The 27164-nt window shown below is 40.9% G+C and overlaps 1 pseudogene; it reads left to right on the forward strand.

The window, feature by feature from the left end:
* The first annotated feature begins 18584 nt into the window (after positions 1 to 18584).
* On the forward strand, positions 18585 to 19143 carry LOC131914654 (large ribosomal subunit protein uL6-like; annotated as a pseudogene).
* Positions 19144 to 27164: the final 8021 nt, after the last annotated feature.

Below are 27164 nucleotides of genomic sequence, written 5' to 3' on the forward strand. Positions count from 1 at the left end.
TCTAAGGAAAATGTTTTCAAAGATTTCTATGATGCACCAGCAACTCCTTAAAATAATAGCAAAGAGTTTAGATCCATTATTTAGTTTCCATGGGAAACAAACAAGTTCGAGGAGAATAGTAATAGTGAATTTAGCTCTCAGTCTTCATTCATCTTCTATGCCCATGCATTTTTAAGACAGAAAAGCATTTTCCCAATCATAGGTGGAACAGGAAAGAGAAGTGGAGAGGAGCAGGCTAGCCAGGTGCCTTGGTGCATTCAGACCTGGGATCCACTGGTGACAGTAGTTGAGCATGGTCTTCAGGGCACAGGAGGAAATTCCTGATGATTTCCGGAGAAGACCAACCTACAGGTAATGCTAGGAGACCAGCAATTTGCAAAGCACTATATTGTATCAGATGCATAATGGAGATAGCTTTTATTCCTGTTCTGGGTCTCACATAGAGCACCAGCCCCACCCAGTCCTGCTGCCTCCTGGAAAGCAGAGCAGACAGACTGGGTGGATCTTTGCTGCCTGTGGCAGGGAGATGCTGGAGCACCTGATTGTGGGCTCGCACTGTCTGACCACACTTCCTCACTTAAGAATAGAAATGACTTCACAAATCCAAAATAGCAGTAGCTGTGAAACCAAACCGTGAAGTTCAGGCAATAAGGAGCCAAATCAAGAAATGAAAGCAAGTTAAGATGAAAATGTAAAAACCCACCAGGTATCTGGGGTGGGATTGCTGTCTTCTCTTGGGGCTCTGCTGAGGTCAATCCAGGCACTGGGGCTACAACTTGTCAGCATAGCTTTGTACTAATGAGACAGCAGAGAAATTGATCTATTTTTTCCCCTAATATCCTGCTTTGGTCATTTTGTCAAAGCATTTGAATATATCAGTTTGGGTACTGGGTAGAATTGTTTATGATTTTTCTACAGTCAGGGGCATAGGGCACCTAGAATTCCAAAATTCACCCCCTCCTCCAGGTCCCAGGGTCGCACTCTCCTGTGTCTACAGACATCAACCGTGGGCGAGGAGACCGAAGCACGCCAACGCCAGCCGCTCCCGTCTCACCTTTCAGGCTAAATTCCTGTCTAGTAATTACTGCCTGTGATTCCAGCTGTAATATGTAGCTACCAGCATGCTCTCATTGGAGGGGTTAGCAGAGCACCTGCTTCCCACCGCAGCAACACAGGAGAAGGAAGCTTCATTATAGCGATTCTTCACCCCACAGCTGTGTGGAATTATCTTCCCTCCACAGCTCTGGTCTGCTATGCACAACCCTGATTATACAAGGTCCCACGGTCCCTGTTCTACCCCTTTGCAGGTAGGAAAGAATTCAGGGCGCGAATTCTCCCTAGGAAAAGGAAGACACAGCCCAAGTAGCCCCCGAGTAAGGCCTGAGCTCTGGGGAGTTCCCCAGACCCTAGCCTCTAGTTGGAAACTCTGCTTTTTAACTTGATCATTTTGTGGTTCATCCGTGCAATGGGGTCAATAGTACTGACCTGTGGGGTTTGTGAGGCATGAACTATATAACACAAATAAAATAAGTAACATAGAAAAAATTGCATGCAGCACAGCCTCTTGTGGAAGCTGAGCAACCATTGATACTACTGTTAGTATCAGTTATTTCTACTGCAATTTTGTTATGACATTGATAATACACTATGCTTACAACAATACTCAACAGATAACCCCCACAGCTCTTCTCTCCTAATTAGCCATTGGCCCATTCAGCAGCACATACTTTCACCTGGGGCAGATTATCTGACTGAAGCCTCATGACTACAGTTCTGCCTCCCATGCCACTTGTACTCTGTTCTCTGGTCACAGGTTGTTGATTTTGCACACATGTGACTCTTTGGGTGCAAAAGAAAGAGCAGTCTCCTCTCCTCTGCTTCTCCATGCTCAGTGTTCAGAAGGAGGACCTCCAGAGAGCTGCTGGTTGGGTTGGTCAGAATCCATACACTCCATTTGCAAGGCTCCATTTTAACAGGCAGTAGGATTTTCGACATGAGAGAAACAGAAGGCTCCCAGATTTCTGCATTTAACCTGGATATCAGCCCTTCAAGGAAGATATTATTACACCCATTTTATGTGCCTCAGTCTGTTTTGTGCTAATGCATAAAGGAAAGAAACTTACTTGGCTGATGATCCTGGTGTCTGGAGAGTCAAAATAGCATGGTGCTTTCTGGTGAGGCCCCTAGGATGCATCACATGGTGGAGAGATACAAAGAGAAGTAGAAAGCAAATTGGCCACATGCAGAAGGAGTATTTCTATAAGAAGTCAAATGAGATTGGGTGCATTCAGGTTCATCTTTCTGTAACAACCCATATTTTGTTTTCCTTTGTTTTGTTCTGTTGCTGTTGTATTGAGGTAGAGTTTTATGTAGCCCAGACAGGCTTTGAACTTCCTATGTAGCTGAGAATGTCCTTGAGCTCCTGATCTTGTGGCCTCTATCTCCCACCAGATATGGCCCAATCCAAGGAGGCAGCATTACGCCATTCAGAGCGGTGGAGTCCCCATGACAGGATCATCTCCTAAAGTTCCCACACTAAGTACTATGTGCTGAGACCCTCCAGCGACCAGAATCATCAGCCAATTTTTCTTTTTTTGGTTTTTTATATTATCTATCACTAGGGATTCCATTATAGCAGCACAAAATAGAGTGAGGCACATAGCAAAATGGGTGTAATAATATCTCCCTTGCAGGTCTAGCATGAAGGTTGAATAAAGAAACCATTACCTTGTAACGTGAGTTTTAGTGAGAACAAACCACAGTCAAACCAGACCAGTGTGATATAAAACACCTGGGAATTGTTTAGCAACTTGTCTTTGTCTCATAAACCATAGATTGGAGAATAGTCTGTGCTCCAGGCATCCAACAGGATCCAAGATGGTACGGACACAACTCCACCACATGGAACAGGCAGCCTCAGCAAGCTCATGTTTTTACTTTTATTTACCACCATTTTGTGGGAGCCTGAGGAGATGGCTTATTGTGCAAATGTGAGGTCCTGAGTTCAGATCCCCAGTACTGAAGTCAAAAGCTAAGTGTGGTCACGGACACCTGCAAACAACACTCGGCGTGGGGGACGAGGGGAAGATTGCTGGGGCTTGCTCACAAAAAAAGTCCTAGGCTCTGTGAGAGATTGTGTCCCAAAGGAACAAGGTAGAGAAGCCTATACTGAAGCCCCTGAGATCCACTCCCCATCTCCTGCACAGTGTCCCTTCACATTTGTGCATGTCTCCTGGGGGCAATCTCTTCTTCCCTTAGATACCTTACCCAGTTCCTACTTTTAAAATCTCCCTGGACACCAAACATCAGTTTCCCAGGGAAGAAAAAGCGGCCATTACCTGTTTGCACTGCAAATAGTAACTCTAGCTTTGGTGACAATTTTCTGATTTGGACTCTTTCTCCTGCTGGACATAGAATCTTAGAGTTCCAGATTTGAAGGCTTATTTGTTTTTATAATTATAGCTTCTGGTAAATGGGCTGGCACACAGTAGGCATGTAATTCGTATTTGTTGAATAAAACCCATGCACTCCCATTATTTGCTAAGATCCTGCTGACTTCCCTAAACACAGATAATGTAAGCTGAATGGTTAGTATAGCAGCAATTGAGAATCTGGAAAGAAACTCAAAGAAAATTAAGAGCTTGCTTCAAGAGCTTTCCGTGAGCAGACTGTCTCTACGTGTCCAGGAGGGATTGCAGTGCGGTAAGCTCCATGAAAACTGTTGGCCACCCCTCCATTGCTGAAAAATAACATGTCACCTCTGTTGATAGCACATAGAGCAGAGTGTGATACCTTCCAGGGCTGTCCCCATTGGGTGAGCAAGCCTGAAGATAGCAATCCAGGATTCTTACATCTACAAGAGAACCCCTCTAGGCCTGACACTGTGATGTACTATTATTGCAGGCACGGTGGGAAGGCATTTGGATAGTAATCCTGGCTGGGTTTCCGGGCAACTGCAGAGAAGCTGTAGCCCCATGAAAGTGCACTGCTACAAACGAAGCGAATTTCCATTTTGCTTTTACTCCTCTTCAAGCATTCTACGACGGGCCTTGGATGTTCACACTGCCCATCAGCACTGTTGAAAGTCAGATCAAGAACAATGGGAACCACCAAAGGCCAGGACATAAAAATAGCAAAGACTCGGCCAAACAAACAGGGTTGTGTGAATAGGAGAAAACGAGGGTTGAGAGTAGCTAGACTGGTCTTGATTGTCAGGCCAGGAAATGGTCCCCAAAATGTTCAGTTTCTCCAAATGAGTTTAAGTTTAGCATGTATCGATGTTGATAGAATTGAGAGGGTGGCATTTCATAATCGTACCCTAAGGAACCCTGCCAGTCCGTTAATGTGAAGCCTCTAGTTTAAGGACAATTAGACAAAGGCTCAGGGAAGTCAAATGTTTTTCCAACACAGTTTGTAATAGAACTAGGAGGAGAAACCGAATCCCCCTCTTCATCTCCACCACCACCTCTCTAAGAAGCATCAAAGATTCTTAGAAGACAGCATCCCTTGCTAAATAAACTTTTGAGCTTGTCCTCTGTCAAGCCCAGTGGCTGCAGACAGCTAAGCTGCTGCTCCAGAAGACCATGGGCCTCGGGGCTCATTTGTGTAAGGTTTACACCCATGAATCTGTGTTTGTGGCTAGATATCATATTGAACATGAAAGTCAGGTAGCATCCTGGATATACAACAAGCGGATATTTCTTCCCTTGTTCATGCTCTCTGATCCCAAACTTGATGAGGTCCCTAGGGAATTTATCTCACCATGCTTTCATTCCTGAAACCTTTGTAATTTGACTTCCCAACAGCCCCTGCCCTGCCTGCCCTGGATTTGTACACACTCATGTACCCGCATGCCCAGCCACACTTACCAGATTGAAATAATTTTATCAAGTGGTCGTGCTGCTCATCACTTCCACACAGCTGGGCTCAGGAAAAAGCTCTGGGGATGCGTGCAGTCCAGGAGTTATCTTTCCTAACATGCTGTTTCTAGATTCCTACACACGTGCATTGGATACTGTAATTAGTACTCTACACTGTTGTGGTCACACAGTTCCCAATGGGCTGCTGGATCCTTAGATAGAAGAAGACTGCTTACTGTTCTGATTTCAAAACAAGGGAGCAGCACTTGGGTGTCTGCTTCTTGTTTGATTATTTGTGTTTGACAACAGTTTATTGAGACTGCGAAGTTCCAGCCTTGGGCTGGACTGTGGGAATTGTAAGAGAAATGGCTATGGGTCCCACACAGAGAAGAGAACAGAGAACCTGTCCTAGAGATGATACAAACAGGCACTATGTCATAAGCATGGACACATAATGAGTTATGGAAGACAAGAGCAGGAGCAATTTGTTCAGTCCTGAAGAAAGGGGAGTGACTTTCTGGGGTAAATGTCTAACCAAGTCCTAAAGATCTAGAGATGTTGATAGATAAACAGAGGCTGGCCCCTAATCTGCCTCAAGATAACTCTGAATTACCCTTCCTCAGGATTTCTCCCTGGCCCTCTTCCAACCCCCCTGACTCCAGCAACACACTTATTTATGATCACCAAATCCAGACCTCAAGCTCCTTCTTCTGAGGTCTAGCATTGAATCTCACCTTGGTCTTCTTCAGAGAACTCCACCCTGCTCTTAGCATGCCTGTCCTTCATGATGAGAACTTTAAAATTACCTCTGTGTTCTTCACCCCCAGACCTTCATCAACCTACATATAATCCCTTCCAATTTGGAGGCAATTCCTAGCCCAGCTCTTCTTACTCCAATAAACCTCCACTGTACCTTTTCACATCAATGCTCTCCTACCTGCACCTGCTCCTCCAGGTCATTACAGGACCCCCAGTGGATATCTGGCATTGCACTGAACTACATACATTCTATGTTTATTTTTTATAACACTTACTTACTGAAATAAACTCATAGTTATAAAAGCTATGCCAATATGCCTTTCTCTATCCCCTTACCCTCATTTTGTGGTGACAAGAGATGATACTTTTTAAAAGGTGCTTTATGGTCTCTTCTTAATATTTCAAATCTCCAGCATCAATATTCTTTCACTTTGAGTCCATTATTAAGTAAAACGCAGGTTTCTTGAACTGAAACACTGAAAAAACAAGACAGCCTAACTAATAACCAAGAGGAGTCCCAAATTACTAAGGGTCAGGTAGTGTATATAGTCTGGATACACTGGACAGATGGTGATTCACATCCTAGACAGGAAAGAGGCAATCAAAGACCTCTTCACACTATTCGGAATAGAACACAACTAAAACTTGAGAATTTTGTTATTTCTGTAATTACTGCTTAATAATTTTGTAACAAAGGTGACATATAGGTAACTGAAATTTCACAGAAAAAAAATGACACAATGATTACTGTATTTCCAGTTACAGAGGAAATTCCCCTGTCTTTGTTCTAACTTTCTCTAAACAATAACAAAAACAAAATCCTCTCATTTGCTGTGTTCCCCTGATTAAAGTCACCCATTGTGTTCAGATTAAAATCTGAACTTTTAATTAGACATATGTAGCCATTTTCAGGCTGTCCCTTAAATCCCCCTCCAGTCTTCACATTCTTCCCCATACACAATGCTGGGGCACACTGTGACCTTCCATGATTTATCATCTTGACACAACCTGTCTTCTCTGCTTGAAATTCTTCCCCTGTCCCAGATTGAGTTGGAGGCCCTCCTGTGTGTGCTCATCACACCTTGTAACACTGCGTGTTGTAAATTGTGTCCTTCTCAATGAGATTAAAAATTTTAGCAATGAGACCTATGTCTCTGTCAAAATTATATACATCAAAGCCTGCCACAGTAACTGGTACATAGGGGACACACACACACGGGGGGTAAGGGGGGTGCTGAACTTAATCCCCCATGTGGTTAATTTGTACATTTTCAAGACCTGATTCAAATGTTTCCTCTTCATTGAAGCCTTTCTCGATTTCACCAGGCATCCATAACAATTTCTCCTAGTATTTTCCTCCACTTGCTGCTCTGATTTTATTTTTAATTTATCTGCCACAGAATTGAGTTACTGAAGGATAGAGAATATCACTCCACCTTGCAGGCAATTTAAGGTTAGAACTCAACAACACTACCTGAATGAATCATTAATTTCCAGAAAAGGGAATTGAGATTTAGCTATGTGGGGAAATTTTATTAAAAGTCAGACACTGATATACATGGGGCTCTGGGTTCACAAGTTTTTTTTTTTCCCTGACAACAAAAGCTAGAATTTCTGCTTTTTCTATGCAGGACCACCCCACTGAACTCTCCACAAGGCAGCGCTCCTTTTCCCAGATGACAGGAACACCCCTACACATACACACACACACACACACACACACACACACACACACACACACACAGAGAGAGAGAGAGAGAGAGAGAGAGAGAGAGAGAGAGAGAGAGTAGTGTGTCCACAGAAGGCAGCTAGTTCTGTCTAGTGAGGGACACAAGCTACTGACAGTCTTCATAATCAGGTAGCAGATTATGGTCTCAAATGACCCTGAGAAGCAGTGGGGTCACTTAGCACACTCTAAGTCAGTCTGTCTGTGCTTCTCACTGTCATAGAACCTGCATCTGACCCCGCTGTTAAGTAGCTTTGTGACCTTGAGTAAGTCATAAGTCACTCTGAGCTTCTGTCTTCTCAATTATAAGAATGAAGAGAAATATCCTGCATGATCCTCAGGAAGAAAACAAATAGCAACAACTGCAAAATGTACACTTTTCATGTGGCTTGTTATTGAATTTCTACAATCCTATTGGCATAGCAGGAGCCAAATAAACACAAACCATGAGTGGCGTCAAGCTATTCTTGGCCTGTACGACAATCTGTTCCCTTTTCAACAATTTCTTGTCATCCTGAATCCTCTGTAGCTCTCTTAGTTGGCTTCCTAGACCTCAGTAGTGCAAGGAAAAGAGAATTCAAATTCAAATTCAAAGGCAGGCTGAGTGTTAACTCTTCTACAAAAGCAACTCCAGCTATTGTTGATCTAATATCTTGTCCTGTTTTACATGACTTTTACAATCCATATCATGGCCAGGCAGAGGGTACATTGAAAACATACACCATTAAAAATGTACACAAAAGAAATCCCTGAATAACAGCAGATAGAAGGAAATGTATGGAAGCATGTCCCTTGGAATTCTCAGCATTGTTCCAAATGAACTGTGTAGACACTGTTTATGCTTCTCTACAGAAGGACCCAGCACCTAGCATTAGAAATTCAGCCAAATGAGCTGAACATCCAGGAATGGGTTAAGTCTATTTCAAGTGAACCTTCTCAAGTTAATCACTTCAACTTTTATATGCCTGATATTGTAAACCAAAAGTTTTCAAGTTATGAGCCAAGTGCCCTTGAACAATATGGAGCTACTACAAAAGACTTCAGATTTTATTGGACATTAAGTGCCATCTATCCCTTAGAAAAAACAGTGGTTTGTGTATATAGCCACACTTACTTTATTTTCAAGTGCATTATATATAAATAAAATATATTATCTGCAAAAATCATTACTGAATTTATAATAGCTGTTTGCCATTGTGTGTTTCCCTACAATAAAAAAATTAAAAGGCAGTAATAATAACATAAAATTTTATGGTAGGGAAATTGGAAAGGGGTGAGTTCTGAAAAATATTTGAGTGTAGAATCAGATAAACTACCAGCACTCTCCTGCCCCATCAGGTCACCCAGGTCCAACAGCTGCTTGCCAGAGACACCAACCTCCTCTGGGTCTGTCTCCCTTCCTCTGGGACTCACCCACCCACCTTACTAACATGGACCCTGTAGCAATGACATGTGGCACAAACCAAGGTAGGCTACTTCCTCCACTTCTTCCTCCATTTGGGTCACCTAAGACCTGAGGCTGCTTTTCAAGGATCCCCACATCCTCTCCAGCCAGCTATCACATGGACCAGAGTCCCACAGCTCTGCCAACTGCTCTCCTGAACCTTCCTATACCTTGTCTGCTCTTGAGACCCAGGACCAGTCCACACTACCAGGGATATTTCTTTCAGGTTCTTTGATTAGACTGCTGAAGACACCAGACTGCAGCAGAGAAGAGAAGACCTGAATAGAAGCTATATACTCAAACCCCAAACAAACAGAGGAAACCAATATCCAAACCCACAATGAATTAGCTTCATCCTGAACACTGTACACACCTCTGCAGAAAGACTAAAGATGACTTGAACAAGAAGAAAGAAAGAGAGAGAAAGAAAGAAAGAAAATCACTCAGCCAACTAACTGTGAATGTGAAACTTCCAACACAAAAATGAAAAGAAGAAAAATCAAAATAACACATCTCCTCCAAAAAATAAAAGTCCCATGGCAATGCTCACTAATAAAAATAACATGGAAGAGCTTACAAAGAATTCAAGGGAATAAATCTAACTATGGTCAAACAACTTAAAGGAGTCAAAAACAGAGGGGGAAATGAAATTAGGAAGTAAATCCAAGATATAAAAATAGAGTTTAGATACTTTAAATAAATAATTTGTGTAAATTAGTATATTTATTCACCTAGTAGTTTTGTTGAGTCCTAACTTGAACTAGCCAAAAGGTGGAGTGATATTCTCTACCCTTCAGTACTCAATTCTGTGGCAGACAATTTTTAAAAAGAAAATCAGGATATTAAATAGAGAAATCTACTAGGAGAAATTGTTATGGACTCCTGGTGTAACCAAGAAAGGCTTCAATTGAAGAAGAAATGTTTGAATTAGTTCTTAAAGACATACTAATTAACTACATGAAAGATGAAATTTAGTCTCTCTCTCTCTCTCTCTCTCTCTCTCTCTCTCTCTCTCTCTCTCTCTGTGTGTGTGTGTGTGTGCGTGTGTGTGTGTGTGTCCCCACTGTGTACAAGTTACTATGTTAGGCTTTGATATACATATATATATATATATATGTATATCTGTGACAAAGACAAAAATGCCCTTGCTAAAATGCTTAATCTGAATGAAAGGGATAAAATTTATAACATACGAAGTTACAAGGTGTGATGAGCACACACAGAAGGGCCTTCATCTCTGTCTGGGATAAGGAGAGAATTTCAGGCAGAGAGAAGAGGTTGTGTCTGTTTTGATTTATGAAAATTCAAATGTAAATAATACTGGAAATAAAAAAGCTTAATAAACCAGTTAAAATTCTCAGTGCAAAACCTCACCAGCATATTGTATCCTGTTGAAAATAAAAAGTTGGGTATGGAAGACAAAGTAGAGGAATTGGATCACTCAGTAAAGATTAAAAAAAAAAGAACATGAAAGGGAGTTTGGGAATACCATGAAAAGAACTAACTTCTGAATTAAGGCATAGGAGAAGGAGATTAATACAACAGCAGACATAGAGAATAACATCTCTGAAATCATAGGAGAGAATTTCCCAAACTCGAGAAAGAGGTGCCTAGTCATATATAAAAGGCATAGCAAACACTGAAGAAATAATACAAGATAAGAAATTATAGTTAAAACATTAAAGATACAGAATACAGAAAGGATGTTGAAAGCTACATGGGAGAAAAATCAAGTTACTCATGAAGGCAGGCCTGTTAGAATAACACCTAATTATTCAGCAGAATAATTTAAAGGCAGAAGGGTCTTGAAAGACTTACCTCAAGTCCAAAAAGACCATATCTACCAACTGATACTATTATACCCAGCAACAGTATCTATTAAAATTAAAGGAGAAATAAAACATTCACAAAGCCAACACTACAGAGAATTCTAGATGGCATATTTTGGTTTGAAGAGAAGAATAAGTACACTCAAGAGGTCACCAGGAAAAAATAAACAATTCCAGGAAAGGTAATCAAGATAGATCTGACAAGGCTTTATCACAAAGGTAATATGAAGATAGAGGTTAACACACACTTTTTAATAATAACTGAATATTAATGATCTCCATTCCACAATAAAAAGAAACAGTAGCAGATTGGATTAGAAAATAGAATTCATCTTCTCCATCTCCAAGAAACACCTCACCAGCAATGATAGATTCCTCCTTAGGCAAAAAGGACAGAAAACAGTATTCTAAACAAAGGAAACTAAGAAGCAGGCAGGTATAGCCATTCTAATATCAAAAAATATGACTTCAAACCAAAACTAGTCAGAAGAAATATGGAAAACAGATCGTACACACTAAAGGAAAAAATCCACCAACAGGATATTACAATCCTAAACTCATACATGCCAAACACAGGAGCACCTAATTTCATAAAAGAAACACTATTAAACCTAATACCACATATTGACCTAAAAACACTGAAAGTGATTTCTATGCCCAATTCTTACCAACATATAAGACATCTGAAATTAAAATAAACAGAGAAACCCTGGAATTAAATGTCATCATAAATCAAATGAACCTAACAGATATCTACAGAATATTGAATCCAAACTCTTAAAAAGTAGATATTTTTATAGACAGCCTACTGAAGTTTCCTCAAAATCAACATTCTATTGAACAAAACAAGACTCAACAAATGTAGACATTTTGAAATCACAACCTGCATCCTACTTGACCATAATGGAATAAGGTTTGATAGCAACAGCAACAGAAACTACATAAGTACACAAACTCACAGAAATGAAACAACATACTATTAAATTGGGTCAGGGATGTATTTTTGCAGAAGTAAACATAAAAATTGCTACAACTGGATGAAAACAAAAACACAATATATCAAAATCTATGGGACACATGAAGGCAGTCTTAAGACTACAGCTTATAGCATGAAGTGCTCCCATTTAAAAAAAAATCAAGATATCTTTTTTTTTTTTTTTTTTGGTTTTTCGAGACAGGGTTTCTCTGTGTAGCTTTGCGCCTTTCCTGGGACTCACTTGGTAGTCCAGGCTGGCCTCGAACTCACAGAGATCCGCCTGGCTCTGCCTCCCGAGTGCTGGGATTAAAGGCGTGCGCCACCACCGCCCGGCGAAAAATCAAGATATCTTAAATCAATGATTCACTTGAAAGCTTTGGAAAAACAAAAGGAAACAAACAGTGAAAATGAATAGTTAATCAAAATAAGGGCAGGAATTGATGAAATGGAATTTTTTAAAAGGTGCAATGAAGAGATGAAGGGAAGATTGATAAACCTTTGGTCAATTTAATCAAAAGAAAAAGAGGGAGGATCCAGATTAACGAAAGCAGAGATGAAGTGGGGGGGTTATAATTATAACAGACACTGAGGAAATTCAGAGAATCATTAGGACATACTTTTAAAATCTATATCTCACCAAAATGGAAAAATCTAAAAGTAAAAGATGAATTTCTAGATATATATGGTATACCAACCCTACATCAAAACAAAATAAACAATTTACATAGATCCATGGCATACAGTAAGATAAAGGCAATGCTAAAATCTCTCTCAACTAAAAAAGTCTGGGGCCAGATAGATTCAGTGCATAATTCTACCTTCAAAGAAAAACTAACCCTGATAGTCCTTAAATCAGTTCACAAAATAGAAGATGAAGGAACATTTCCAAATTATTTTTCTAAGGCCAGTATCGCTCTGATACCAAAATCAAAGACCCACAAAAAAGAAAGTTTTAGAGCAATATCTCGAGAGAATATGGATGTCAAACTTCTCAATAAAATACTTGCAAATTAAATTCATGATTACCCAAAAGTATTATCCACCATGATCAAGTCAACCTCATCCGAGAGATGTAGGAATGGTTCAACATACATAAATCATTAAGCATAACCTACCACATAAATAGACTCAAATACAGAAACCACATGATCATCACATCAGATTCAGAAAAGCATTCTGACATAATCTAGCATCTCTTCATGATAAAAGTCCTAGAGTTTCCAGGAATATGGGGGGCATATCACAACAAGCCCACATACACACAGCAAGCCCACAGCCAGCATCTTGCTAAACAAGAGAAAACCAAGAAAAAACTTACTAAAATCGGGAACAAGAAAAGTTTGTCCACTCTTGCATCCTATTCAATATAGTACTTGAAGTCTCAGTTTAGGCAATAAGACAAGTGAGAGAGATAAGGGGGACACAAATAGGAAAGGAGGAAGTCAAAGTATGCTTATTTGTGGATTCTATTTGTATAACACCCTAAAAACTCCACCAGAAATCCCCTATAACTGATAAACACATTCAGCCAAGTAACAGGACATAAATTTAACACACACACACACACACACACACACACACACACACACAGAGAGAGAGAGAGAGAGAGAGAGAGAGAGAGAGAGAGAGAGAGAGAGAGTCAGTCAGTCAGTCAGTAACCTTCCTATACACTAATTACAAGCATATGCTGAGAAAGAAATCAGGAAAACAATTCCATTCACAATATCATCAAAAACATCAGAATAAATCTAGCCAAGGACGTTAAAGATTTGAACAATAAAAACATTAAGACACTGAAAAAGGAAACTGAGGAAGATACCAGAAGATGGAAAGACGTCTCATGCTCATGGAATCGAAGGATTAATGTTGTGGAAATGGCCATCCTACAAGAAGCAATTTACTGGTGTTATATTAAGGAAGTGGTCTCCTATGCCAATATGTTCAAGACTACTTCCTACTTTCTCTTTTATTGGGTTCAGTGTAACTGGTTTTATATTGAGGTCTTTGATCCACTTGGACTTTAGTTTTATGCATGGTAATAGATATGGATCTATTTGCAATCTTCTACATGTTGACATCCAGTTATGCCAGCACCATCTGTTGAAAATGCTTTCTTTTTTCCATTGTACAGTTTTGGCTTCTTTGTCAAAAATCAGGTGTTCATAGGTGTGTGGGTTAATGTCAGGGCCTTCAAATTCTTATATCCTGCCATATTACTGACGATGTTTATCAGCTGTAGAAGTTCCCTGGTAGAATTTTTGGGGTCACTTATGTATACTATCATACCATCTGCAAATAGTGAAAGTTTGACTTCTTCCTTTCCAGTTTGTTTCCACTTGATCTCCTTTTGTTTTCTTATTGCTTTATCTAGAACTTCACAACGTACTATATTGAATAATATGGGGAGAGCAGACAGTCTTGTCTTGTTCCTGATTTTAGTAGAATCACTTTGAGTTTCTCTCCATTTAATTTGATGTTGACTGTTGGCTTGCTGTAAATTGCCTTTATTATGTTTATGTATGTTCTTTGTATTCCTGATCTCTTCAAGACCTTAATCATGAAGGGGTGTTGGATTTTGTCAAAGGCCTTTTCAGCATCTAATGAAATGATCATGTGGTTTTTTTCTTTCAGTTTGTTTATATGGTGTATTACATTGACAGATTTTTATATGTTGAGCCATCCTTGCATCTCTGGGATGAAGCCTACTTGATCATGGTGGACAATTTTTTTGATGCGTTCTTGGATTCGGTTTGCCAATATTTTATTGAGTATTTTTGCATCAATGTTCATGAGGGAGACTGGTCTGTAATTCTCTTTCTTTGCTGCATCTTTGTGTGACTTGGGAATCAAAATAACTGTAGCCTCCTAAATGGAGCTTGGTAATGTTCCTTCTGTCTCTATTTTGAGGAACAATTTGAAGAGTATTAGTGTTAACTCTTCTTTGAAAATCTTTTTTGAATTCTGCACTGAAACCATCTGGTCCCGGGCTTTTTTTTTTTTTTTGGTTTGGAGACTTTTAGTGACTGTTTCTATTTCCTTAGGGATTATTGGTCTATTTAAATTGTTTATCTGGTCTTGACTTAACTTTAATATTTGATATCTATTCAGAAAATTGTCCATTTCTTTTAGATTTTCCAATGTTGTGGAGTATGGATGTTTGAAGTACGACCTGATGATTCTCTGGATTTCCTTGTTGTCTGTTGTTATGTCTCCTTTTTCATTTCTGATTTTGCTAATTTGGATTCTCTCTCTCTCTCTCTCTCTCTCTCTCTCTCTCTCTCTCTCTCTCTCTCTCTGTCTGTCTGCCTTTTGGTTAGTTTGGATAAGAGCTTGCCTATCTTGTTGATTTTCTCAAAGAACCAACTCTTTGTTTCATTGGTTCTTTGTATTGTTCTCTTTATTTCTATTTTACTGATTTTAGCTCTCAATTTGATTATTTCCTGGCATCTATTCCTCCTGGGTGACTTTGCTTCTTTTTGTTCTAGAGCTTTTAGGTGTGCTGTTAAGTCACTAGTGTGAGATTTCTCCAACTTCTTTATATGGGCATTTATTGCTACAAATTTTCCTCTTAGCACTGCTTTCATAATGTCCCATAAGTTTGAGTATGTAGTACATTCATTTTCATTGATCTCTCAGAAGTCTTTAATTTCTTTCTTTATTTCTTCCTTGACCCATTTGTGATTTAGTTGAGCATTATTCAGTTTCCATGAGATTGTAGGTTTTCTGTAATTTTTGTTGTTGTTGAAATCTAACTTTAAGCCATGGTGGTCTGATAGAATACAGGAGATTATTCCAATTTTTTTTGTATGTGTTGAGATTTGCTTTGTGACCGAGTATGTGGTTGATTTTAGAGAAGGTTCCATGGGGTGCTGAGAAGGAGGTATATTATTCTTTGTTAGAGTGGAATATTCTGTAGATATCGATTAAGTCCATTTGAGTCATAACATCTGTTAGGTCCCTTATTTCTCTGTTAAGTTTCAGTCTGGTAGATCTGTCCAGTGGTGAGAGTAGGGTATTGAAGTCTCCCACTATTAATGTGTGGGGTTTGATGTGTGATTTAAGCCTTAGTAATGTTTCTTTTACAAATGTGGGTACCCTTGTACTTGGAGCATAAATGTTCAGAATTGAAACTTCATCTTGGTGGATCTTTCCTGTGATGATTATGTAATGTCCTTCCTGATCTCTTTTGATTGATTTTAGTTTGAAGTCTATTTTGTTAGATATTAAGATAGCTACACCAACTTGCTTCTTAAGTCCATTTGATTGGAAAGCTTTTTCCCAGCCTTTTACACTGAGGTAGTGTCTGTCTTTGAGGATGAGGTACTTTTCTTGTATGAAGCAGAAGGATGGATTCTGATTTCATATCCATTCTGTTAGCCTGTGTCTTTTTATAGGTGAATTAAGTCCATTGATATTAAGGGATATTAATAATCAGTGATTGTTAATTCCTGTTATCTTTTGGTGGAAGTGTATGTGTGTATTTCTCTTCTTTGGGATTTACTAATGTGGGTTTATCTATTGCCGATGTTTTCGTGGGTGTATCTGACTTCCTTAGGTTTGAATTTTCCTTCTAGTGCTTTCTGTAGGGCTGGACTTGTGGATAGGTATTGTTTAAATCTGGTTTTGTCTTAGAATGTCTTGTTCACTTTGTCTATGGTGATTGAAAGTTTTGCTGGGTATATTAGTCTAGGCTGGTATTATTGTCTGCATTACATCTGTCCAAGACTTCACAACCCACTCTTCCACTGTTGGTGGGAGTGTGAACTTGTACAGCTACTTTGGAAATCAGTGTGGTATTTTCTCAAAAAATTGAGGATCAATCTTCCTCAAGACCCAGCTGTACCACTCTTGGGCATATACCCAGGGAATGCTCAATTATACCACAGATACACATGATCAACTATGTTCATAGCAGCATTATTTGTAATAGCCAGAACCTGGAAACAACCTAGATGGCCCTCAACTGAAGAATGGATTAAGAAAAATGTGGTACATAAACACAATGGAGTACTACTCAGCAGAGAAAAACAATGACATCATGAAATTTGCAGGCAAATGGATGGAACTAGAAAATATCATCCTGAGTGAGGTAACCCAGATTCAGAAGGACAAACATGATATGTACCCACTCATAAGTGGATACTAAATGTAAAGCAACAAATAACCAGACAACAACCCACAACTCCAGAGAAGCTATCTAACAAGGAAGACCCAAAGAGGGATGCATGGATCACCCTGGGAAGGGGAAGTAGATGAGATTTCCATGAGTAAACTAGAAATGAGGGGTGGGCAATGGAGGGTATGGGATAGGAGATGAGAACATAAAGCAATGGTATGATCCAAATGGAACAGGGATGGAGTGAGAAAGCAATGAAAGAGATACCATGATAGAGGGAGAAATCATGGGGAAGGAGAGAAACCCTGTGCTAGGGAAGTTGCCAGGAATCACCAAGGATGACCCCAGCTTAGACTACTAGCAATAGTGGAGAGGGTGCCTGAACTGAACTGGCTTACCTCAGTAAACAGATCAGTGAATACCCTAACAGTCATCACAGTGACTAATGGAAGCAGATACAGAGATCCATAGCCAAACACCAGGCCGAGCTCCAGGAGTCCAGTCAAAGAGAGAGAAGAGGGATTCTATGAGTAAGTGCACTAAGATCATGATGGGGAAACCTGCAGAGACGACCAAACCAAACTAGTGGGAACTCATGAAAGTTCGATCAATGGCTGTGGAGCCTGCATGGAACTGGACTAGGCCCTCTGCATGGCAAGACAATTGTGTAGCTTAATCTGCTTGAGGGGCCCTCTGGCAGTAGGATCAGAATTCACCCCTGGTACATGAGTGGACTTTTTGGAGCCCACTACCTATGATGGAATACCTTGTGTAGCCTTGAGGCAGTGGGAAGGGCTTGGACTTGCCTCTACTGGATGTGTCTCCCCATGGGAGGCCTTGCCTTCTTGTGGGAGGGAGTTGGGGTAGGCTGAGAGGGGGAGGCGGGAGGAGGCAGGAGGGAAGAAGAGAGGGATCTTTGATCAGTGTGTAAAATGAATGAAAACATTTTTCTTAATAAAAAATGAGGCAATTTACAGATCCAATAAAATTCACACCAAAATTATAATGCAATTCTTCAAAGAAAATGAAAAAGTAACCATAAGTTTCATATGGAGACACAAAAGATCATGATAGCTGAAACAATTCTGAACAATGAAAGAACAACTGGAAGTATCACATTCTAGATTTCAAGTTATACTACAAAGCTATGGTAATACCAGCATATGACTGGCATAAAAATAGGCAAGTTAATCAATGGACTAGAATTGAGGATCCACATATAAGCCCACACTCATACAGCCATTTAATATTTGACAAGAGGCCAGTAATACATGTTGGGCAGGGGAGACAGCATTTTCAACAAAGGATGCTGCTCAAATTGGATAACTACATGTATGAGAATGAAAGTAGATTTCTACCTCTCATCCTACACAAAACTCATGCTGTGGGATGTTCTGTATGCTGTGAATGGATTGCCCTGGTTGGTTGATAAATAAAAAGCTGATTGGCCAGTAGCCAGGCAGGAAGTATAGGCAGGATAAACAGACAAAAAGAATTCTGAGAGGAGGAAGGCTGAGTCAGGAGATGCCAGCCTACTGTCCAGGGAGCAGCATGTAAGGGCACACAGGTAAAGCCACAGAACGCATGGCATCATATAGATTAACAGAAATGGGCTGAGTTTAAATGTAAGAGCTAGTCAATTGTAAGCCTGAGCTAATGGCTGAGCAATTTTAATTAATATAAGCCTCTGTGTATTTACTTGGGTCTGAGTGGCTACAGACCAGGCAGGACACAGGAAAACCTTCAGCTGCAAACTCAAGTCCAAATGGATCAATGGCTTAAACATAAGTCTTGATACCTCGAATCTGGGAGATAAAAAATTAGTGACTACACTTGAACTCGAGGGCACAGGAAAGGATGGCAACCCTATTATACATGAGTAGAATCAGCAATCAGACTGTAGACATACTAGAAAATGTGAACATCACTCTGAAGGAGTACACAGTATTGTTAAAAGCACCAGAGGAAACCTCCAATGAGACTTCAATCACATTAATGTAGAACTGAGTCTCCTTGCAAAGAAAAAAGAAAAGGTTCCCACTTGACAAATGGTGAAGAAAGTGAAAGGAACTGGCTACTGTATGAACTATCCGTAGTCAAGTTCAGAACACGAACAAGGGTGTTACATTGGGCTCCCATTACAATAATAGGGCTGTGTCTGCCTACTTCCCCACCCACATTATTATTCAGGAGAATGGATCTCTGGTTAAAATACAAGATTTTTTGCATGAAAAATAAATCACAGGGTTCAGATGAGGACATGTGTTGCTTGCTCTGTTTCTTAAGCCCAGAAGGATGAGTTAATCCTTGAAGGACATGATATTGAACTTGTTTCAAATTCAGCAGCTTTGATTCAGCAAGCCACAACAGTTAAAAACAAGGATATCAGAAAGTTTTGGATGGCATCTATGTGTCTGAAAAGGAAACAGTGTAGCATGCTGATGAGTAAGACCTAAGTTATCCAGCTCCAGAATTAAGATCCTGGATTGTAAGTACAATTTGGGATGGCTTTGGAGTCAAGCAATACTTCTATTTTTAAAAAAAAACCTAAAAACAAAATTGATAGGTAAATAGATAAAGCAAGAAAGAATCATTCTGAGTGAGGTAGACCAGACCCAGAATGACAAATATCCTATGTTTTCTCTCATTTATGTGTGCTAGCTGTGAATCTTCAGATGTTTGTTTTCTGTTTGCAATACCCATTGAGGTCAGGAAATCAGGAAGGGGCTATGGGGCAAGTTTCAAGGGAGGGGTGATAGATCCCAGTGGTATAAAGGGCTGCAGGGGAATAATGGTACAGGAAGGGTTAAAAGATGATGATGAGTGGGAGGGGAGGGTGGAGAAGAGGCATGAATACAATGAGGGATAACTAACAGTAAAGATATTTTGAAAGCTTCATATGGAAAACTACTACTATAGAAGCTTCTTAAGATACACATGTTCACACACACACACACACACACACACACACACACATATATATTTATATATAAAGAGTTTAAATGAAGTTACCCTGTGATGGGGCAACAATGCTCCTACCAGCTACAACAGTCTAACATATACAAAACTTAGTACCAGGAATGGGTTGCATCATTTGGAATTGTGGGCAAGTGAAATCCCACAGACCTACAAACACTACAGGCTATTGCCAATACTCTTCGATACCCTTCAGAACTTGAGGGTAACACTATATTACTGAAAATATCACACACTTGAGTCACAGAGCAAGGAAACACCAAGCTGGAACTCACCTGGAAGCTTCATCACTACTGGCTAGCTTTCATAGTGCTGGAAGGTACTATGCATTCTACTGGGGTAGAAAAAGAGTCATCAAGATTTCCTAGATGTGAACCCTTCAAGCTACAAAAATGATTGCCCTGGCAATAAATGACCACTGGTGCAATAGCGGTTCAAATATTATAGGAGTAACTAACTACTTTCTGATTGGGTTTAAGGCCCACTCCATAAGTTGAAACCACCGATACTGGGGCCTAGTTCCTACGGCTCTAAGAAGTCATAGGCCCTGGGGGAGAACCTACTATGGGCATTCTGTTGAATGGACATAGAATTAAACCGACTTCTAATTGCTTATTGTTACACCCATAGATTAGTGCGTCTCTCAACCTTCAGAGAAGTGTTATTCACAGTAAATGGCAATTAAGATAGAGACCCCCAACTGGTCATGGTTGAGAGAGTAAAAGATCAGAATGCTCAGCCCAAAATGAAGTGCCTGTACCACATTCTCTTCTCCCAATACTTGGGGATCATTGTGAAAGAGGGAACAGAAAGATTGTAAGAGCCAAAGGCAGTAGATGACCACAAGGAAACAGTATTTTCTGGATACAGCAGGAAAGCCACCCATATGAATTCACCGCTGTTGAGACAACACGGACAAGACATATGTAAACTCAGGCCAGACAAAATTCCATGAGGAAGAGAGGAGTTGGACACGAAATTTCACCCCTCACTTAGGAGACAATTGATAGCTCTTGATAAAGGGAAATTGTGTTTTCTATAAGGGTTCTGCTCTAAACGGGTTCACCGCCCTCCAGTGAAGGCCATACATACAAAAGTCTATGGGCAGCATAACTGGATTTGATGGGTTAAACATAAACAAGTAAAAAGAGGATACCACATGGTTGGATGGGCTTGGAAGGGGGAATAGATCTGGTTTGAGTGGGGGAGGGGTAAATACGATCAAAATATACTGCACGAAATTCTCAAAAAGTTAATAAAAAAAATGAGAGGATGAAGAAAAATATTTGGCATTTAAAAAACAGCATCAATACTAAAAGAGTTTGGGGCTCACTCTTACAGTCAGAGCTGAAGCAATCAGCCAGGGTACTGACTTGGGAGGCAGTGTCTCAGAGCAACCTTAAAGCATCTGCGGTTGCAGGGTGACCTTGAGAAAGACTCTCCAACTCTTGAAGATGAAGCTATTCGCGTCTCTCTGCCAGCCTAATCCACCACACAGCCCTGGCACGAGATGCAAGAAGAGCTTATCTTTCCTCCTTCCCATCTGGGGGGCCCTGTGGGAAGGGGAGGGTAACAGCAGCTGCCAGCTGAGGGCCAACAGGAAGATGAGCAGAAAAGGGCAGTGGCACCACCCAGGCAGACACAAGCCCCTCTCCTCTGTCCCTCTCAGATCCCTTTCCATCAACCCCAAATGACAAGGCACCAGCGAAAAGTGAGTCTGTGGAGCACGGGGCCAGGAAAACACAGCGGTGCCGAGCAAGGTGACTAACCTCATCAAGCCATCACAAATTAAATACTGTCTGTGCAGGAGAGTTCATCCCAGCTTGCTCTGGGAACGGGAAGCCCGAATTTTTCATGTTCCAGCCAGATAAGAGGCTGAAAGCCAGCCAGCCTGTGCAGGTGAGAAAGAGATGCGTGAACCACAGGCTCAGCGGGCTTTGTGTTAGGTTGGCAACTAATTGCCAGCAGAACACACTGGTCACTCAGGCAGGTCACTGCCAGCCATTTCAGTGACACAAACATGGAACCTGGTAAATTGATTGAAGGCTCCTTTCTTCCCCACTGAGCAGCAATTGCAGAATAACCAGTCACTGATGAACCAGTGAGCCCCACTGGGCCTTTGTCTCAGCGCTGGAAGGGTGCTGTTAATATGCCCTGGGTTCCAGAGAGAGCTGGGAACAGGAGGCTTCATTAAATGTGGTCTGTGAAGTGCTCTGAGGTCACTCCATGAAAGCTGAGTGCCTAGTACAAACTATTATCATTAATTAATGATTGTCAACAGAATTATTTACTCTGTGTTTTCGGGTCCAGAAGGCCTTGCTTACTGGTAAAAAAAAAAAAAAAAAAAAAAAAAAAAGTCCCCCGCCTTGTGCTTCAACCCTGCCCTCCCACTGCCAGCTGTGGCCTATAAACTGGCTCATTCTTTTGAATTTGTTTTTGTTTGTTTGTTTGTTTGTTTGTTTGTTTGTTGTAACCCTGTAAACCTTCCTTGGGTCTCTAACTAGAAAGCAAAGTGTTTGGTGCCAGCTTTCACTATAGACACAAACAGCCTCCCATACAGAGGAGTCCTTATTAATGTAAATGTAAGCAGTGAAGTGAGAGAGGGAAGTCAAACAAAATCTCTGCTGCTTTGGCTTGGAATAGGAAACAAGAAGTCCCTTGGCGGGGAGGGAGATACGTGATTAATCCTAAGCAGAACAGAAGGCTGGAATGTGGAAGTATTTCTGCTCAGACGGTTTCTACAGATACGCCATCATGACCTCTGAAAAGCAATGATAGGCACCATCAGAAGGGGCATGGGGAATTCTCAGAGCCACTTAGCCTATTGACAGGACAGGAATCCTCTTTTTGTGCCATCTCTACCCCACACAAAGAAAAAGCCAGTTCCACTTTGATGTCCCCCTTCAATTAGTTAGGATAACATTTGTATAGAATCCCAGCCTAGAGTGTGCCTCTGAGATTAAGGAGCAGCAGCTCAGGCATTAGGGAACAAAATAACCCTATGGAACAATGCGTACCTTCCCATCTTGGCTGCCACCTGGCGCTCACCACACTGGCATCTGAATCAAGGGCATTGTGGATGCAAGACAAGAGAATCCCCAGTGAACTGTAGCTTTTATGAATAAATTGTACTTGCCAAAATTGGCCTGTTGTTTGTGGACATTGATTTATTTTCTCTGATTCTTTCTGATTGTTAGATTTTGGCTGGTGCTTACTGATGTGAAAAAGCCATCTCGTACTGCTGATAAATCTAAAGATAACGGCAGAGGTCAAAAAAAATGAGAAGGAAAGGAAAAGAGGTATGCTTACTGTACAATGGTAAAAAATTTTAAATGTAAACAACAAACCTCCGTGCTCATTTCAATGGCACTTCACCCCACTCTGTAATTGGGAAATTACCTGGGTCATTTGTTGGTGTGCATTTTTTCTTCTACAGTGAAGGAGAGAAAGAGGGGCAGAAAGGAAAGGTTTTGTTCTGTCTGAGCATGTGCTCAAGCGTTCCTGCAAGATTCTCTTGTCAGTCCCTTCCCTGCCTCTCTCTCTCTCTCTCTCTCTCTCTCTCTCTCTCTCTCTCTCTCTCTCTCTCTCTCTCTCTCTCTCTCTCTCTGTGTGTGTGTGTGTGTGTGTGTGTGTGTGTGAAAGATTTTAGCAAAGCAATGCTCCAGAAAATAGTGCATGTCCCTTGCACCTAGCATGTTCAAGGTCATTTGAACTGGAGTAGTCAAGATCTTCAAAGTGAACCAGAAGTTCTCTGACTCAGTCTGTCTCAGTGGTCCTCTCTCCACTAGAGTTTCAGAGACAAGGGTACATCTTTTAGCCATGCATGCATGTCTGTGTGTGTGTGTGTGTGTGTGTGTGTGTGTGTGTGTGTGTGTGTGTCTGTGTGTGTCTGTGTCTGTGTGTCTGTGTGTGTGTGTGTGTGTGTGTGTGTCTGTGTCTGTGTTTGTGTGTGATGAACTCAGTTTAACTTCCAGGTAGAAGAGTCAGGAGAGAAAGAAAGCAGGCCACGGTGGGCGGGTGTTCTTGATTGATCTATTTCCACCTTTGGATCACAGCTCTTGGAACATTACACCTAAAATAGGTCAACAGGGATTTGGGATAAAGTGGGATAAGCTTTAGTTAATTATCCCAATGAGCAGAATGTCTGTGTTTAAACCCTGAGCTGGATTTAATCACAGAAGATGAGGATATCCTCCAACATCCACAACCATTTGAAAATTGACCAGAGGGGCCCTCTCTCCAGTGAGCTAACTTGTTCAATAATCGGGAGCAAGTGCAACAATTGTATAGAGACCTGTCTTACCAGGGCTCAGCCACGTGCTGGCTCCTAGTGTGTCATTTTAGGTAGCAACCCAGCAGACAAAGTTCAAGGAACAAATGCAGGCTCTGATCATTTCTCCACATCCTCCCTGTCGGGTTGGGTCTGCTCAGTGGTACAAACCTCAAATCCAATACAGCAGAGACAGAAGAAGAGGCAAAAATGTCTGTAGAGCCTGGGTGGGGAGACATGAATAATACAAGTGCTGAGATGGGCATGAGAGATGTTTTAAAGCCTTAGCTTAAGACACATTTTGTATTTAAGGATAGTTTTCCTCTTCAGTAATCTCATATGGATGAGAGTACAGTGTAGCCCACCTCCTCAGGCTAGTGCGGCTAAAAGGACTAACTTTTGCCCTAAGTCAATAGCAAATTGATTTATTTCAAGAACAATTTGAAAGCTGCTAGAGAAAACAGTTTAGATTCACCTCAGCTGACAGCTCAAAGAGAGAGAGAGAGAGAGAGAGAGAGAGAGAGAGAGAGAGAGAGAGAGAGAGAGGCTTTCTGTTACCTTAATGAAGCAGAGATCAGCAGAAAACTTTCCACAGATTTGTTCCCAATCATCATGCACCCTCAGTCACAAAGGAACATAACATAGCAGATGTAGTGCTAAGACTCTGTCACCTCTCCCATATTTGCCTGCTGTCTTAATGTTTACATTTTTTTCATTTGCTCACTTGCCATATATCCTACATCATTTTTCAGGCCAAGAATCAGATCCACTTAGGTACAGTGGTTCAAAAACCTCAAAGGTACTATGATTGCTTTGAACAGGGGTTGGTATGTAATGGTTGCTTAATAAGTGTCAATGATAAAATGAATTGATCTGGCAAACGTTTATTGGTCACCTGGCATCCACAAGGTATTGAAATATTTGAAAAACTTCAAGTCTGCACTCAGGAAGTCTTTAGAGGAATAGAAGATCTATGAACTGAAGAAGTGCACAAGGAAGGTGAGATAAATGAGTGCTGTGTCATGGCCCAGAATAGACACTCAGAATACAAAGTCAGGAAAAGTAACTAGAGTCACCCTGGCATACGATCTGGATTTTAAAGCAAGATTAGAGCTTTGACTAAACACAGTTGGGGTGAGATTTCAGAGAAATGGCCATCATGTATCCATGATGGCAAAAATGGCCAGACTGTAGCCATACACTAGTGTCTACATTGGTACGTAGATGAACACGTGAAGCTCAAATGCAGGTTCTTGCTGCAGAATCATTTTTCTGGCCTGCTTCTGGAACTAATGAACTCACCACCATCCAGGAATCAGAGAAATAAGGTATCTTGATGAATCACATAGTCAGTGCAAGGCAGATACCATCCATGGATTTCAAATCCCAGGTACTATGTTGTTGAAGACCCTGAACTTCCCAGATCTCTATTCCTACTAAGTCTCACCCACTGCCTCCCCCAGGGGCCCTCTGAGAGACCTCAAAGTGACATATGCAGAGCTTTCTGCCAGACTTTCAAAGCAAGAACTGCACTTCTAAGGTGAGAACGGATATGAGAAATTTCAGCCTAAAGAGTGATTTTCCCTCAAGGCTGTCATAAGCACCTGAAAGCAGGGGTTTATAATGGAAGTGCCAACACAACTGTGACTACACTGTGCGAGAGTGTGGCACTGTCCTCAAGTACAAGCACTAGAATAAGAAGGAGCCTTGAAATGATGCTTGGAAGGACATCCAGGATATATAGTCATCTCTTTCAAGATCATCACCTCTCCCGATCTGTTCCATTTCCAGCTAAAGAGATGTGCAAGTTTCAGGGCGAGGGGTAGGGAGGATTTAGTGCAAGAAAAGGAAGTTTTGTGATGGGAGAAAAAAATCAATTCTGAAGGACACTGGTCTCTGACTGCAGGCAACTGTCACAAGGAGGCTGTGTTAACCCTGGGGCTCTGGGAGAGTTCACCAAGGTTCAGTCCCCTCCTGGCCAACCCTCAAGCCTCTGAGCACAGTCCAGGTGTTGCCCCAGAGCCATTGTCTTCCTACTCCAGTGGCATTTAGACACAGCGGAGCAGAACAAGCTCTCCTATTAGGCAGTATCAGCAGAAAATGCAACTCTGAGAAGGAACAGTGGCGCATGCTTGCACAAAAGGAAGTCCATGACTCCTATGAGCTCCTTGGGTGGCCTGTGTTTATACACTAAGGTCATGGGAAAATTCCCCACACATTAAGAAGAAGAAAAAAATAAAACTTAAGATCCACACAGAACATTAAGTAGCAAAGACTAATAGAAAACAAAAATTGACCCCCTTATCACCAGGAAACCTCACACCAGCATGCATATACATCTATGAGTGCACATGTGGACACAAGCTTGTTTAATTCAAAGCTACAACAAATCTCTACATTATAAATTCCAGTGTCTATACAAATATGCCTTTTCTATATCAGAACACTACAACAAAAAGCTATTAGTTTCAATCTTTCCTTCATGCTAAGTGGAGACAATTTAGCTAATTCTTGCATGACTTTCTTTCCATTAGTAGAGTTCCAATCCTCTTTCAATGGCTTGCCAATTTTAAGGATCACAAAGCCCCGTTCTCCACTTGCAGCTGCAGATAGCATTTGCCAAGGTGTGTCTGACGCTCCAGGAAAGATGGCGCATCCATTTAGGAAAGTCAATGGTGAACAATGCACTGAATTTGTAGAGTGCATATTTATACAATACTGGCTCTGAGAAATCCTGTGCAATAGAAAACACATATGCTCTGCCAAACACTCCTAAATTGAGGTCCTTTGCACCTCAATTTTAACTATCTTCTTAACAATGAAATTATTTATTAGGATGTGTAGAAAATTCTGTTGTAAAGTTAACCTGCCAACTCTATACAGGCATACCTGTGTATGAGGTTGAGGCAAAAGTTACAGAGCAAGCTTATATTACAAAAGAGGCTACATTACTCTCCTCCCCACCACTCACTGGGTCTGCTTCCCTTCACACCCATATAGGGAATCTAAAGAAAGGTGAAGGGGCATTGAGTCTGTCTAACTTTGAGATCGTTTTAGTCAGTGCCATTAGCAGTGAAAAGCTACAATCTCCAGTTTCCTCTCCAAATAGATGAAGTTTTTTAATTCTGTCTCTTACTTCTATCCCCTTCAAATGGAGCCTGGTAGGGAAAACTTATTTTCTATAGGTGTGAGATAGCCTTGGCCATCAT

This window comes from Peromyscus eremicus, chromosome 7 (assembly GCF_949786415.1).
Source record: "Peromyscus eremicus chromosome 7, PerEre_H2_v1, whole genome shotgun sequence".
Taxonomy (NCBI): domain Eukaryota; kingdom Metazoa; phylum Chordata; class Mammalia; order Rodentia; family Cricetidae; genus Peromyscus; species Peromyscus eremicus.